We start from the raw sequence: 16434 nt of genomic DNA on the forward strand, positions 1-16434 counted from the left end.
GTTGTAATGACCTTTCTTTGGTGTCATCCTTGAGCTGTTGTCTAGATATACTTCAGTATTCAGCTATCTCTGTTACTCTGGCTCTCCACTTTTTAAAAAAATATATATCTTTATTGATTTCAAAGAGAGGAAGGGAAAGGGAGAGAGATAGAAACATCAATAATGAGAGAGTCTTCACTGATCGACCGCCTCCTGCCCGCCCCCGACTGGGGATGGAGCCCGCAACCCGGGCATGTGCCCTGACCTGGAATTGAACCTCGACCCCCAGATCCTAGGTCGATGCTCAACCACTGAGCCACACCCGGCCAGGCTGTCTCTCCACGTTTAATCACCACAATTTGTTGGTGTCATGGACATCTGCTGACTTGTCTGCCCAGCATCCATTTCCCTTTTTTTCTGGTCAGAGCAACCATATTTTCCTTGGGGAAACTTCCCTTACCCTGTTGAATTGTGGGACTGACTGAGCATTCATGAGACTTCTCCGGCTTCAGGTAGTGGTCATGAGATCCGAGCTTGGCTCAGTCAGTTGTCTCCCTAGAATTTGAATCTTGAGCAGAATAATACAAGGGTCAAAAATGTTGGCATCCACTCTCCCTGCTACCAAAGAAAGTGTCTGTGGGCTCTTGCTACACAGATTCCCTGAGCTGTGTTATGCCAGCACTTTCCAACACCGGGTTCTTTGACTTTTCCTTCCATTTTTTCCAATGTGTCCCTTTGATGAGAGTCAATTTCTGTTGTTTCCTACCTAAAGATCCCTGACTGGCACTGAGGGAGTTGTGGCTGATTCTCTCAGCTAGTCAGATCACACAATTTTGAGTCCAAGGTGATGGGTTTGGCTCTTTTTGAGTCAAGTTAGATTTGCCCTGCCCATGACCACATAACATCTTTGGTCACAAAGAGATAAAAATTCAAGTTCAAATCCCACTTATGGCAGGTCAGCCGTGTCATTTATCTCTGTGAAGGTCAGAGACATCTCCAGTGGTCATTTCACAGACTTGATGCCGTGGTTAAAATTAAACTTCTCAACTTCCCCAAACCCACAAAGAGAAGATAGAGTGAAAAGAAGCAGGTGTATATGATTTGAATGGACAGGCCAAATTATAGGAGTAGCAGGAAGGGAGAGAGTATAATTATCTCTCAGCTGAAAAAGATTCAGTGTGCACCCATGAGCAGTGCACGTTCCAGAAGAGAGAGGCCTGTAACTGCTGGTGCGTGACCACATGGTCCTGAGGGAAGACCTCTGCTGCGGAGGTCAGGTCACACTGTCAGAGTGGCCGACCACAGCAGCTCCTAATGGAGGCAAGAAAGTTTATGCTGGATCTCAGATAAAATAGCCTTGTTTCCAATCCTGGTGCTTGTACAAAAAAGCTGTGTATCTTTGGACAGCTGATTTACTTTCCCTGGCTCTTAAGTTATCTGTAGGAATCAAGAATTAATCCAGATCTTTTCTAAAGTAGTTTTCCTAGCTTTAACGTCTTTGATTTTTGTGAATGTCTAAGTAATTCTGACTACTTTCAATTCATTCACTATAATGTTTCGTTATAATTATTATTTAATTGAATAACTTCTTCAGTTGGACTTTAAAACACTGGATGTATTTTACGTGTGAGCTAGAGTTTGCAGACTGTCATTTTCCTCTTTTACTTCTTTCCTATCAGTGAAATTCAATATATATTTTTTTGTTTTACAAATACTTTGAACACATTTATGCTCTGAAGTGCAGTATATACCATAATGGTAATTGTCACAGATGAGCGATCAATGAATGTCACAGATTCACTCATTCTCAAAATTTATAGCTGAATGAGATTCACCAATTTTTTTTAATTTTGATCCAGCAGACTTAAAAATGTCTTATCAGAGTACAAATAGCTAAGGAAAACAGTGATGGTGTGCAATATTTGTTTTCTTTTATTTACTTTAGGGGAGAAAACACATTACCCTTTGTGACACATCCTAAAGAGACACTTAATTGGTTTTCTCTTCCACTTTCTCTAAACTCTGGCTTAAGACTCAGCCAGCTGAAAACAAACATGTGGCTACCACATTGGGGACAATTGAAAGTGTTTGTGAGCCCTATGGGAGATAGTCTAGACACACATTATGCTTGCTGTTTAATGACAAAACTATTATTCACAATATTGAATAAATAACTACAGCTACATCAAGATACCTTTAGTTTTGGTAAGGTCCACAGCTGATTTCACTTTGACCTTGAGACTTTCTTTTTGTGGGCAATTTTGCAGCATATACCATAAGAGGAAGAGAGATGGAATAATGTCACTTTTTTTTAAGGTTCTAGAATATCAATATTAAAGACTTAAACTGTCATGTCTGGCCCATTGACCTGAAAAGTGAAAGTTGTCTGTCATAAGGCTATATTCCTGATAGTTAACTGTATTTGCATTTTGGGGATAATTCATATAAGTGGAAAATAGTGTTATACAGAAAGCCCATACCATATAGCAGTGTTACTGAATGGCCAATGCCAGAGCACTAATGCCATTGTCAGAGGACTCCGGGTTGAGCATAAATTCTTTTGTTTGGGACTCAGGAAGTTCATATAAATCTTGTTCCTTGGTAAAGACTAACGCTCATATGTGCTTTGATGCCATGTAGTTTGAAAACATCACAGAGAGTAGAATAAAGAAAATGTGAAGTTGGAGATCTATAAGGGGAAAATGATTGAGAAGAGAGGTAGGTATGACATCCAACACAAGGAGCACATTTTAAAGAGGCCATTCGGAATGGGTAACAGAGTGAAAGAAAGAACCAGGAATCTTTTCACTTGGAGTAAAATGGAGGGGAGTAGTCTTGAAGTTAACAGTGTGCTTGTGTTCCCTTCTCGTTCTTGTCTTCTGCCACATACCACTTCCAGGTATTCACCCAAATATAAAAAGTAGACAGTTGGTACACACTTGTCTGTGTGTCAAGACTGGACTGGAAGAAAAAAATTTGTAAACAGACTGGGTAGGAGAATTCCAGAAATAATGAATTTTAAATATATCTTGTTTGGTTACCTATCCCCTTGGGCCACCTAGGGAATGGAAAAGTGGAACTTAACCCTGGGGAATGGAAAAGCATTTCATTCTGGTGTCTTTAATGCATATTCATATGCGATTAAATAGTGTTAGCAACTATAACAAAAAATGGAAGAAATGAGAAGAGGTGAAGTGATGATAGGAGAATGGGTCTTTGAAATTCAGTGAAACAAAGTTCAAAGTAATTTGGTTATATTGACCACAAAAATAAGGAATCAGCCAGTTGGCAAAAGTGCCTACAAGTGAAGTCCAAGTGATTTGATTGAGCCTGACGGACTGTCCAATGACAATGAGGCAACTGTTCTCCAGGCTGTGGGTGTGCTGGGTCGTTTCTGTTTTTAACTGATAGAGTACGGCATGCTCCGCGTCTACATCCCAGCTTGTTTGCTGCTCCTCAGCTCTTCCTGCATTCAGCTTCACTGTCCCGGAACCCTAAAAGTTATTAAATTCAATATAGCCTGGGCATGATCCTCTGAGATGGTGCATTAGAAGTAAGAAGGACATTCATGCTTAACGAAGGCATCTTTCTTATCTACCTGTCACAGGCAGTACTTGCAGTCCGCCACAGCCAGCCCTCTGCTTCAACTTAACCCAAGGGTCACTGCTTTCTTGGGGGCCCCAGGGGGAGCAAGACAACAAATTACTAACAACATATTGCAAATTGTAAGGAAGTTTTTTCATCCCTATAAAAATGATAGTTCTCAGAACATTTGAGGGTGTTTTGCATGTTTGGAATAGAGGCAGAGAGTGGAAGGAAGGTTTTGATGGGGCCGTGAAGATGAAAACCTGCTCCCTAATTGTGCTTGAGGTCAGTTTTGAGAATCTTTCTTTCCCTTTCTGTTGTTAGAATACTACCCATTCTTTCATCTTACTTCCTCTCACTTATATAACACCCTAAGCAAAGAATCAAAGAATTTTACATAATGGCTTTTAAAGCTAGGAGAGCCTTTTAAAGCAGGCCCAGTTAGTTATAGTTAATAGATTGTTATAAACATTTGTATTGGTTTCTTTGGCTTCTGCCTATTGGCTTTTCTTACATTTCTACTATTTTATGGATCTATTCCAGAAGGTGGAAGATACAAAGGAAAAACCTGAAGCTCATAGTCTGTGGGAATTGTGTCTCCTATAAGTCACAGAATGGCCCCGGACAGCTTGACCATTATTCTGGGCTACTTATGAGAACAAGATACATCTTTTATACTTTATTCTCAATGTTCTATATAATTTTTGCAAGTAATACAAGGGCCTGTAATACAACAGCATATGGAAAATATTAAATGAATTGTTTGAGTGAAAATGTTAAATGAAATATTAAATAAATATTAAACGGAAAATGAATGTATACAACCTCAAAATGATTTTTGGCTAAAGAATCTCTGATGTCCAAATGACCGAGTTGAATACACAGGGCCTTTTCAGGCTTGCTGAATGGATTCCTCGTAGAGGGAAATAACAAGGAAGTATGCAATAATAAGAAAAGTAAGCAATCCAGCAGCCTCTCCAACAAACAATATCTATCTTCTCATTAGTAACAAGTGTTTTTATTTCTTGTCATTTACTATGTTCCTAGCACAATGCAAAGTTAGATGTATTACCACACAACAAGCCTGTGAGGTGGCTATTAATACTTTGATTTCATGTAAGAAATAGAAGCTTAGAGAGATTAAGCAATAGGATCAGTTAAAAACTGACAAAGTTAGATTATGAGCCTAGGTCTACCCTGTTATAAACACCACATTAAACTCTTGCCATGTGAAGTAGAACAAAGATTTTCTTTCTCTGTTTTAATTATTGGGATAATTATTAAATGAGTAACACATGAAAGATAACATGACAAGGAGATTGTGGCCAGGCCAATTAAGTGAACAGACTAGCAATGGCTGTTTACCTAGTGCCCATGGGAAAATGGCTTTGGGATAAGTGTGACGTATGAATTAACTGGAGGTGACAAGTAGAAAGAACCTGGGTGATGGAGACAGCCCTCGGATAACTGTTACCTCTACTGTTTACTAACAGGGTATTCTTGGACAAACTACTTAACTGCTCTGAGACTTGGATTTCTCAATCCCAGATGAAGGTAATAAGACTTATCTTGCAGGGTTGTTGTGAGAATGAAATGTTTGTAAGTGTATGGCAGAGAATCTAGTTTATGTTAGGCACTAAGTAGATGCTAACTGTTGTTACTACTTGTTACTTGGACATTAGAATTCAAAAGTCAGCAAAGACTTTGTGATAGACAATCATGTAGTAAGACATTTTCTATAATAATGGAAAAAAGGACTTTTTTTAACTTTTTAAGTGCCTGTTATGTAACTTTGAGGCAGGAAGATTCTTTGAGAAATAAATCAACTTTGTTGGGATATAATTTATATAAAATAAGATGCACAACTTTCAAGTGTGTGGTGTGATGTATTTTAACAGGTGTATATGCCATTGTAAATGACACCACAATCAAGGCAGAGTAAGGCCATCCTAACATGAGGTTCCTATGAGCCCTCCTATGGGGCAGCCCTGCCCCAGGAAGCCACAGTCCTGATTTTCTTCCTGCCTGGATTAGTTTTATCTACAGTAGAACTTCATACAGCAGATACCCATTTGTGTCTCTTCTTTTGCCCAGCATGTCAATAAGATTCACCCATGCTGTCGCTCAATTAGCAGTTCATTTGTTTTTCTTAATAAGTAGTATTATGCTACGAACATAACATAATTTGTTTGTTTGTTTGTTTTCCAGATTGGGGTTATTAAGCATTCACCTACAAATTATTCCGTGGATATATTTTTTTATTACTTTTTGGTAAATACTTAGAGGTACAATTGCTATACATCTAGAGGAAGTACATGTTTAATTTTATAAGAAACTTGCAAATATTTTTATAAATATTTGTATTATTTTACATTTATACCAGCCACCTAGAGCATTCCCATTGTTCCACTTCCTTGCCAACCTCTGATATTTCAATCTTTTCCCATTTTAGCCATTGGGTGTGAAGTGTGGTATCTCATTGTTGTTTAATTTTCTTTTCCTTAATGACTAATGACTTTGAGCATTTCCTTCATGTGCTATTTTTCATGTGTTACACGTTTGTGAAATATATATTCCAATCTTTTGCCCAGTTTTTAGTTTTTTATAGTATTCTTATTGAGGTATAGGAGTTTTTTATATACTCTGGATACAAGATTTATATGAGACATATATTATAAATATTTTCTGTCTGTGGGCTTACCTTTTTATTTTATTATTTCTTTAAATATTTTTAAAATTGATTTTTAGAGAGAGGGGAAGGGAAAGGGAGAGAGACAGAAACATCAATGAGACAGAAACATCGACCGGCTGCCTCCTGCACGCTCCCTACTGGGGATCGAGCCCGCAACCCGGGCATGTGCCCTGACCGGGAATCGAACCATGATCTCCTGGATCCTAGGTCAATGTTCAACCGCTAAGCCATGCCTGCCGGGCACCTTTTTATATTTTAATGATGTCTTTTGCAGAACAGGAGTTTGTAATTTTGATAAAATTCACTTTATCAATTTGTTTTCTTTTATGGTTAGTGTTTTTTGTATCCTGTCTAAGAAATCTTTCTCTAGCCCAAGTTCACAATATTTTCTTCCATGTTTTCTTCTAGAAGCTTTATAATTTCAGCTTTATGTTTAGGTCTATGGGTCATTTAAGAATAGTTTTGAGTATTACATGAGGTAGGAGTTGAGGTTGGTTTGTTTCCACATGGATATCTAGTTGATTAAGCACTATTTGTTGAAAAGACTATATTTCCCCCCCAATATGCCCCTAGGCACCTTTGTCAAAAATCAATTTACCTTATACGTGCTGGCGTGTTTCTGGGCTCCCTGACTTTTTTTCACAGCTCTGCTTACTTACTCTTATGCTAGTACCACAGTCTTGATTATTGCAGCTTTATAGTAAGTCTTGAAATCAGGTAGTGAAAGTCCTCCAATTTTATAATATTTTCCAAAAACGCTTTGACTGTTTTAGGTTATTTGCACTTCCATATACAATTTAGGAACAGCCTGTCAATCTCTACCTAAAAAACTGTTGGAATTCTGATTGAGGCTGCATGGAATCAGTAGATCAATTTGGGGACAATTTTCATTTTAACAATATGAATTTTCCAATCCATAAACACGGTATATGACTTCATTTATTTGGGTCTTCTTTAATTTCTTTCAGCAGCATTTGGTAATGTTCACTGTAGACACTTTTCATCTCTTTGCACAGGCACAGTGTACTGCACTTCTTTGTAAACCTGGCCTCACTTGTAACTACCTGTCCAACATCTGTCTTCCCAACTGAACTATATTTCCATAAGGATATAAATTGCATCAATAATATAGTCATCCAAGCTCCTTATTTCCATCTGTAGGAATGATGATATCCTTTATGTATTGTGTGTGGACCAAGTACAATATCTGTTCTCAATACGTGTTAATAAGTCACAATCATAAAAATACTGTCCCAGCCCAGCATAGTTTCAACAAACATGTATTGCACTCCCAGAATCAGCGTGCCAAATGAAAAGTCACTTCAGCTGTCTCAGCATGGGAACTTAAGTATTTACTCACTTGGGAAAGAAATGGGCATAATTTAACCAGAATAGCAGAGTGTCTGCTCCAGAGAGGTCTTGAGCTGAAGCAATTGGAACCTTAATCTCACAAAAATAACAGGGTCTTGGCAGAGGTGAATGGGGAATCTTGCCCAACATTTGACCACACCAAACTGGCTTTAGTGGAGCCCTCACATTTACAGGTACCAAAACCTACATGTTTCTTAATTTGAAAGGGTAAAGGTAACTTAATTGTAAACAACGCAGTTTTATGGTAGACTAAATAATTTTAGAGTTATTCTGTTTAAGTTTTTATTTGTAAATTGAATAATTCGTTTGAGCAGTTATTCACATCTTCTTAGGACTGGTTACTTTATGAGCGGCCTTTTGTTAGGAATGGTGTTTGGGCAGCTCAACGATGACTGCATGGTGAATTGTGAACAAGATGAGGAAAAGAAATACTTTAAGATGATCGTAACACTAAATTGCGGAGCTTAGGTTCTATTTGAGTTAGATGTTAGGGCTCTTAAAAATGCTGTGACTTGTTTTGGGGCATCATGGCCACTAAGAGCGGCTCCAGCTGCAATCCAAATGGTGATATTTTCATACGTGAAGTGTTAAATGATCATTTAGTGATCTTTCAAGCAAACCACAGAGGAAATCCACAAATTGCTACAGTTGACTTTGTGCTGACACTTACGTACACAATCCAATAGTGTCTCCATTATAGTCTTGCTTTCAAAAAGGAAAAATATCCCCTACAACTGGCTATAGGAGCAAGGAATAAACTTAGACAGAAGGTACTGTTTTATTTATCAATACATATTTACCCTGCTATAACTCTGTACTAATAATCAGTTATCTAAACAAGTGATAAGTGAGAACAAACTGACACAGTTTCCTCATTTACATATTTATAAGTAAATGGCTGAGTAAAGTTTCTGATTGCCTTATGACAATTAGGATAATTGACTATTGTTTATTGAATTGACATCCTGCTGAGTTAGTATGGAGCTTAGGTTCTGTTTGAGTTACATGTTTGGGGGACTAGTTTTTGGAACTTGGAGTCTAGTATATAATAATCGCCAGAGCTAAAAGCTTACCCCATGCTTGACAGGCTATTAGAAGAATAGTTACGAAGGAGAAAATGGTACCAGAGCAAGTGCCAATGGTCTTTAGAGTAATAGCAAAAGCCAATGATACGTTGAGGAGATGTTACTTTGGGGACAGGATGCTCTAAATGAAGAACTAGATTTATGCAGCATTGTAGTGAAGGTATCTAGAAGCTTGGTTTTTAATTCATTCTCAGCAGACTCTCAATTTCTTGGACTAATTTCTAAAAGAAAGGAAATTAGTTTGATTTCTCTATGCCCCCCTCACAAACCTCATGTCCTCAGAACATGGCTTCCACTGGGAGACTTAAAGTCATACAGTTTCTGGATTTCTTATTACAACCTGCTGGCTACTAGGAATTTGAGAAATTCAAGGGAGCTGTCTCACCAGGAACTGAAGAAACGGAATTTTAGGTGTGGTTAGTGAATGGTTGAAATCTGCTTTAGTAGACCTCCTTGGAGACGGAAAAAATGTTCTCTATAGTTCCAGTGGGTTCAAAGTCAAGCGGTACTTTCCATTTCATAATGGACTTCCCCACTGCTTTAGAGTGACTTAGGATGGAGAGTTCCTGGAATTCCTATGTCAAGTTTATAACTGTAAGGTGGTAAAAGCTCTGCTTTTGCATTCCTACAGAAACCACTGAAATGCGTTACCCTCTAGGGGGCAACAGAGTATGATATAGGCTCAGAATGGGCTAGATCAGGTTCCTCAGGGAAGGATTAATCACAAAGAATTGTTAAAAATCTTAGGAAACATTAAATAGGCTCCAACTTTATTACAGTCCACCAGAAGCCCCCTAAATTTTTGTGATTAGTAAAGCTAAACAGGCTGAAGTGGACCAAGAGATGAACGTCACTGCCCCTGCATTGCTGATGAGTGAGCCTAAACCCCAGGTCGGGAGAAGACTCGAGGAAAGGGTGAGGCAAGGCTGACTCAGTGTCTTGAAGGCGGATGTGTTCAAGTGAGGTTCTGATCCTGAGGCACCCCTGTCTTGCCAGGGGAGCGCCAAGGTGGGGAGTGTTCCTTCTTATTTAACTTCAGTATGATTTTTCAGCTACCCAACTCTCTATATTTTATAGCACCCAGAATGGGAGGAAAATTTTTCTGGGCCAATTCCCCAAAACTTTGGTGGCTCGGTTTGGTTCCGTACTATCTCAGCTGTGTTTGTGCAGGTCATCCAGTGCCCATGTAATAGAAAGAATTCTGTGGAATTACCTTCCTTCACAGGTTATGAAAACAAGAACCCTGGGAGGGTGGGTGAGCATTAAAACCCTACTGCTGATGCATTTCCTTTCCAATATTCCAGGAGACACTTAGGTGGACGCAAGGATAGCACGCTTTCCAGATTGCCTGGTGGGAAGCCTGTCTAACCCAAACAAAGAAGAAAAGCAAACTGGAGTGTGATGAGTGGTGGTGGTGAGTTATGCAAACACACATGGCATTCTCCTCGCGATAGTGGTACTTAAAAATCAAATGGGGCAAAGTAACAGAGAAAATAGTTACTTTGCAAATATCTATGCTTCCTTCAACCCTCTGTTTCCTTCCATGGGGGAAAAAAATTCTTACAGGTTGGATCACTATTTTCTATGCAGATTTTGGGTGACGGGATAATTCTTATGAGAAAAACAGTCAAAGCACAAAGTGAGAATGAGCTTGACGTAGGGCTGCAGGCGCTGCGGAAAGCCTCTGTAGGCCGCTGGAGCTGTTGGTAAGGGGCTGGTCGGAGGGTCCCTCTCCTGGAAGGAGGTAGATGGGAGAAAGGGTGACAGTGGGAGGTCCGTTTTAAGGGACTGAGTTGGGTAAAGATGAAGACTAAGAAAGCTTTAAAAAAAAAAAAAAAAAAAAGAATGTTAAGTCATGTGGCTTATATTAAGAATACAATATTTGTCTTTAGGCATCTTTCCCCACCAAGAGACTTGGTAAAGATTCCAATTACTTTTATTTGTTATTCAAGAATAGGCCATTTGGGGACAGGGACTCAATTATATTTAGATTATAATTCAATAGTATACTCATTTGAAATATTATTACCTATTTATTAACCTAAATTACTTCTTTGAGCTTTTCTTTCACTTTATATTTTGATCATACACTTTCCTAAGTCACAATAAATCTGCAAATATTTTAGAAATGTATTTTTAAATCAGCAAAATAATAAAGTTCTAGCCGGGTATTACCAGGCTTCCTGCCAAGTACAGTAATTGTTACTTGTGGAATTTTCTTAGAATGGCCAAGGCATTCGACTCAATAACTCTAACTCTGGAATGAGTAGCTGGGTGGAGACATTAGTCTGCTGGAAAGTTAGTGGGTTAGTTCAAGCCATATGCCGGAAAGAGAGATTTTTCGATGGAGTCACCGAGCAGATCCAAGAAACAAGGTGTATGTTTTCTTCAAACTGAACATTGAAGAAAATGCCAGGTTCCCTTTTCTTGTAACAGATTGCTTGCCTCTTTTTTCTTATATTCCTCTTGCTTTTTTTTGTTATTCTTTATGCTATTATAATAAACCATTTATTAAATTATATTCTTTTGGATATGTAAGTACAGAGACCACACTCAAGTCATATTAAGAGGAAGAGGTCAGTTATTTAGGAACACACATGGCTGGAAACCACCACAAAACCACGAGGAGCTGATCGGGTGATGCTAAAGGGCACAAGGCGACAACCTCACTGCTCCGCTGCGGACGCCGAGTCCATGTTTCTCCGCCGCAGCGTCCCGATCTGGGCTTCGACATTCTCCTAGTGAATTTGAGTTGAAACTGAATTTCCTTGCTGTTCTTTCCAAGTTGGCTATGTGTGGGACAAATTTATAAAAATTCAGAATATAAATATAAGCAGATAAATTGCAAATAATACACCCTAACTGCAAAAGCTGATTTTATTTTAATTTTATTTTTTAATACATCTTTATTGTTGAAAGTATTATAGATGTGTCTCTCCCCCACCGCCCCCATGATCCCCTCCACCCCGCATCTGCCCCACCTTCAGGCCTTCCCCATACTATTTTCTATGTCCTCGGCTTATGCATTTGTAAATGAGCTGGTCTATCTCCGAAGTATTAGTTAGGATGTGACCAAATGTAGAGATCGATTAAAGAACAAGTTAAAAGTTTAAATAGCTTTTCACTGCTGTGCATTTATTAGATTCTGAAAGTGATTATAATACCTTTGACTTCCTCCCCATTTTAATTTCAATCCATTGAATGTAGTTATACACAATTCATTTTTGCTTTTAAAAGTCAAACCATTGACATAAATGGTTAAATAGTAAAGCTTTTCTTTTCTTTGATTAGTCTAGACTTAAAAAACACTAAACCCTGAGACACAGTTGTACAGATCTCATCTGAGACCCTGCAGATCTGTGACTTTACCTGCAAGTGGGCCTCTACGGGGTTTTCAGGGTGCCTCAGGGCACTCCGCTGTTCTATTCTTCCCTTGTGCTTAAGTCACTTTAATATTCATTATTTACTCTACCTAATCATGATGTAATTTGCCTTCTTTGTCAGTTATAGATTAAAAGATCTTTCCATTTGTCTCAGAAACAGGTAAAAAAAAACCTACTCGGAGTAGATAATATTCCTCTGTTATATCTATAGTATTTAAATATTTCCCTACTCTTTCCACTGAGACATATGAAACTTTACCCCAAAACTTCTTTAAATTAATTTAATCATTATTTAAAGGGATATTTATACAACCTTTCAGTTCACAAATCCCTAGATGTCAACAGCCCTTGACTAACCACACAAAGAAGGAAGCTCAGGACTAGTGCAGGCCCACCTCCCTGGGAGCCAGCTGGGACAAACATGGCCTTACGCTGATTTTAGACTCAGAATGTAGCTTATTCACATTTTATAAATATGAACTATCCAAAAACCACATTTATTACAAATCTATGGATAAGTGAGGTCATTTGTTTCAAGCTTGTTAGAATTTTCCTTTGGGACTTTATGGGGGATGTGGTCCCCCTCATATGACTTCCTGAACCGCAGAAGTAAGAAAGTTAAAATCTATACCTCTCAGAGACCTCTGAATCTAGGGTTCAAGAATTAGGTTCTGCAATCAGATGGGGTGCACTAAATTTGAAGTTCTCTTTCAGTTTCTGCTGATTTGCTGGCAGGAATCAAGCCTCCCTGCTGCAGAAGAGGCCCCCAGGCCTTTTAGAAGAGCTTGTTGAGACTAGGGGATAGTACAGAGACTAGGAGGTGCTGGATGGCTCTACAACTAAGTTACACCTTCCAGATGCCTGGATTGCAGCTAAGATAAGTGTTTCCAGAGCAATAGTTCTAGGACAGCTTCCTTCTTCCCGATTTCCCTAAATGTGTGGTCGAGGTAGCAGCTCCCTAGGTGGGCCAGTGTTACAGATTGTTCTGAAATTATTTCTGGGGGCTAGTCTAAAGCCCAATTCTCCATCTTTTTCAGTGATTTTCTAAGGACCAAATTTGCTGATTTAAATTACTTTCACCTTAAAACAGAATGTTTTCTGTTATCTGCGACTGAATCCTGATTGATAATAGTGATGAAACCCGGCCGGGCATGGCTCAGCGGTTGAGTGTCGACCTAGGATCCAGGGGATCGGGGTTCGATTCCCGGTCAGGGCACATGCCGGGGTTGCAGACTAAGCAGCCGATCAGTGACTCTCATCATTGATGTTTCTATCAGAGACTCTCCCTTCTTCTCTCTGAAATCAATAAAGATATATTTAAAAAAAAAATAGTGATGAAGCAGTAGGTTAGGTATTTAACCTACTTGGGTTTGAAGGAAGTGAGCATTGAGTTACTATTAAATGATGGTATGGTTGTAATCTATGGTAGCTGGTAGTTATTACTTGTATTACCTGGTATGAAATGCTCATAGAAACATGGCTTTAGTAACTGAGTGATAAGGGCCAGCGCAGAGTATGATGACTTGACAAATAGGTAAACCAGCTGCTGCACACTGCACTGGAGAGATTAAAAAGAGAGATGAGAAATTTGGGGCTTTAAATTATCCCCTCATTGTGGTTAGAGAACCAGGGAATTTTTAGCCTTAAAAGAATCTTCTTTCTTGTGGCTGTTGGTAGCCAGAAATCAATCACAGAGTCTGGCCCTATGGCTTGTTAAATTACAACATAGGTTGAATTCAAAGGCTCGCCAGGTTTCTTATATGAAAATGTACTTACTGGGGGAGAGTAAGATTCTGAGGTTTGAGAGGTGATCCTTGGGAGGATTTGGAAAATTGTGCTTACGCCCAAGTACACCCCCTTCTCATGACAGCAGAATTGATCCCTTCTACCCGGGTTCTCGTCTTTCCTTGCTTTAAAAATCTGTGGTGAGCTTTGCTGATGCAGCCACCTTACCTGAGGATGCTCATTTGCTTTGGGTTCCATCCTATTTACATTTCTTTCAAATCCATTAGTAGAATCTGATTCCAGATACCACGGGGAACCAATTAGGAAGCCACACCAGGAAGGAAAATACTTTGCACTTCAAAACACCGCATAATTTTACTAAAAGAAACAAAGAAATGTGCTGATTCTTACAAGATTTGTAGGTATTACCATGTGCCTCATTGCACAGAAGCATCTGGCCTCAACCAAGAATGTGAGGGATACTGAAGACCACACAGTGATGCTAGTTCGAAGTCAGCTTGTGATCTGGGACCACATAGAAGATGTAATCTGTTCTCCACCAGTGACCCAATGTGTATGGGGGTCTGGACAGGAAGGGGTGCAATTGTGAATAGCACTCACTGTTCGCGGTATGTTGATCACAGTCCTGCAAAACTTGCTTTCTACCTTCTTACCGCCAGGGAATGCAAAGCTCTCATTGGTCAGGTCTAAATTCCATGTCAAGCCCCAGTACTGAGAATCGGGGCCACTCAAGACAAATGGTTTGAGAATTGGGCAGATGGTAGTTCTCCAAAGGAATATCTACTGCGATTGCCAGGAGAAGGGACAGGAATGCTGGGCAGCAACACAACAGCTGTCGTGTCATCTCGGATAAGCCCTTGCCCCAGGTATCCTATGTACCATCAAAATGCCTGAGAAATCTACCACAAGCAAACCATGACAGTTGTTTAAGATCTGTCCTTTTAAAAATGGCAGAGACTTTCTACTTAGGGCATTATCCTCATTGTAAAGATGAGAGGTTAAGTAACATGTCTAAGTGGTAGAAATGGGACTTGATACAGAGCTGTTTGACCACAAAGCCCCTACTCTTAAAAGAAAAAGACATAAAAAGGAGGTAAGTCACGCACATGCTATAAAATTCAAAAGGTACAATTAAGAGACATATAATGAAAAATAAATTTCCATTTTACAACTGCCCCTTAGGTACCAGTTTATCTGGTTGTCCGTTACCAATTTTTTGTGTATCCCATATATATATATACAATAAATATAATATATATACATATATACTAATAAACACAAATGTGCTAAAAACACAGAAAAGATAGTACCAAACATTATTTTATGGCCTGGCCGGGCATGGCTCAGTGGTTGAGAGTCAGCCTAGGATCCAGGAGATCGTGGTTCAATTCCCAGTCAGGGCACATGCCCAGGTTGTGGGCTCGATCCCCAGTTGGGGGCGTGCAGGAGGCAGCCGATCAATGAGGATTCTCTCATCGTTGCTGTTTCTATCTCTCTCTCTCCCCTTTCCTCTCTCTGAAATCAATAAAGATATATTTTTAAAAACACACACATTATTTTATGTTTTTTTAAACATATTCATTTACCTGTCTTGGCAATCGTTACATATTAGTACAAGTGGAGTGTCCTTATGGGTTTTGGCAATATCTACACAGTGTTTGTTGCCTCTATAGAGCTTTATTTGTGTAACTAGCCTTACTTATATATCCTTAAATTCCTTCCAATCTTTTGCTATTATAAAAACTGCTGCAATGAATACTTTTTTATATAGTGCTTTAGCTCATACTCAAGAGCAGGATATATTCCTAGAAATGGCTTTTCGAATGGGAGGGTCTGTGTGCTTTCTGCTCGTGGCCACCGCCCAGTTGCCCTCGCAGAGGCTTACTTCCGTTTGCTTTCCCGTCAGCTGTCCATGAAGGGACCTGTTCTGCATCCAGCGCCGGGTGTTAGCAAACATGTTGGTCTTTATCAGCATGATAAATGGAAATGTTATTTTCATATAGTTTTAATTCACAGCATTCCTTTTATTTTGGGTGATTTTGAGCATCTTTTTTTTTTTAAGTATAAGAGTAACTTGCATTTCCAGCCCTGTTAAGTGTTCATATTCATTGTCTCATGGATTGTTAGTCTTTTCAATTTGGTTTATGGTAGTTAATTATATGTTAATGGAATAGGCTTTTAATTTTTTTCTTGTGCATTGCCAATATTATTCTTATTTGTTTACAGTGCTGTTATTTTCAGTTTGTTTATGGTTTTTGCTGTTGTGTTTTAAAAAATGGTATTCTTTTTTGGTTTAAAGAGTGAGATTATGATCCCACTTTATTTTCCTTTCCAGATGAGAAGACTTCCCATTTTAACAACTGCAATGTTGCCTTCTTGAGAAGATTCTCAAAGATAACATAACAGTTCTATCTGCCATGTGTCTCTCAGTGCCTTGGCACCTGTTTCCTCAGAATGGGCCCTTGTTTATTTCTTAATTTATTCACTTATTTTTATTGAGATATAATTGGCATGTAACATTGTGTAAGTTTAAGGCTTTCTGCACGTTGATTTGATATATGTTGTGCACCTTAAACTTACATGTCAATTTACA

The sequence above is a fragment of the Miniopterus natalensis genome, chromosome 3, assembly GCF_054644295.1.
Source record: "Miniopterus natalensis isolate mMinNat1 chromosome 3, mMinNat1.hap1, whole genome shotgun sequence".
NCBI lineage: Eukaryota > Metazoa > Chordata > Mammalia > Chiroptera > Miniopteridae > Miniopterus > Miniopterus natalensis.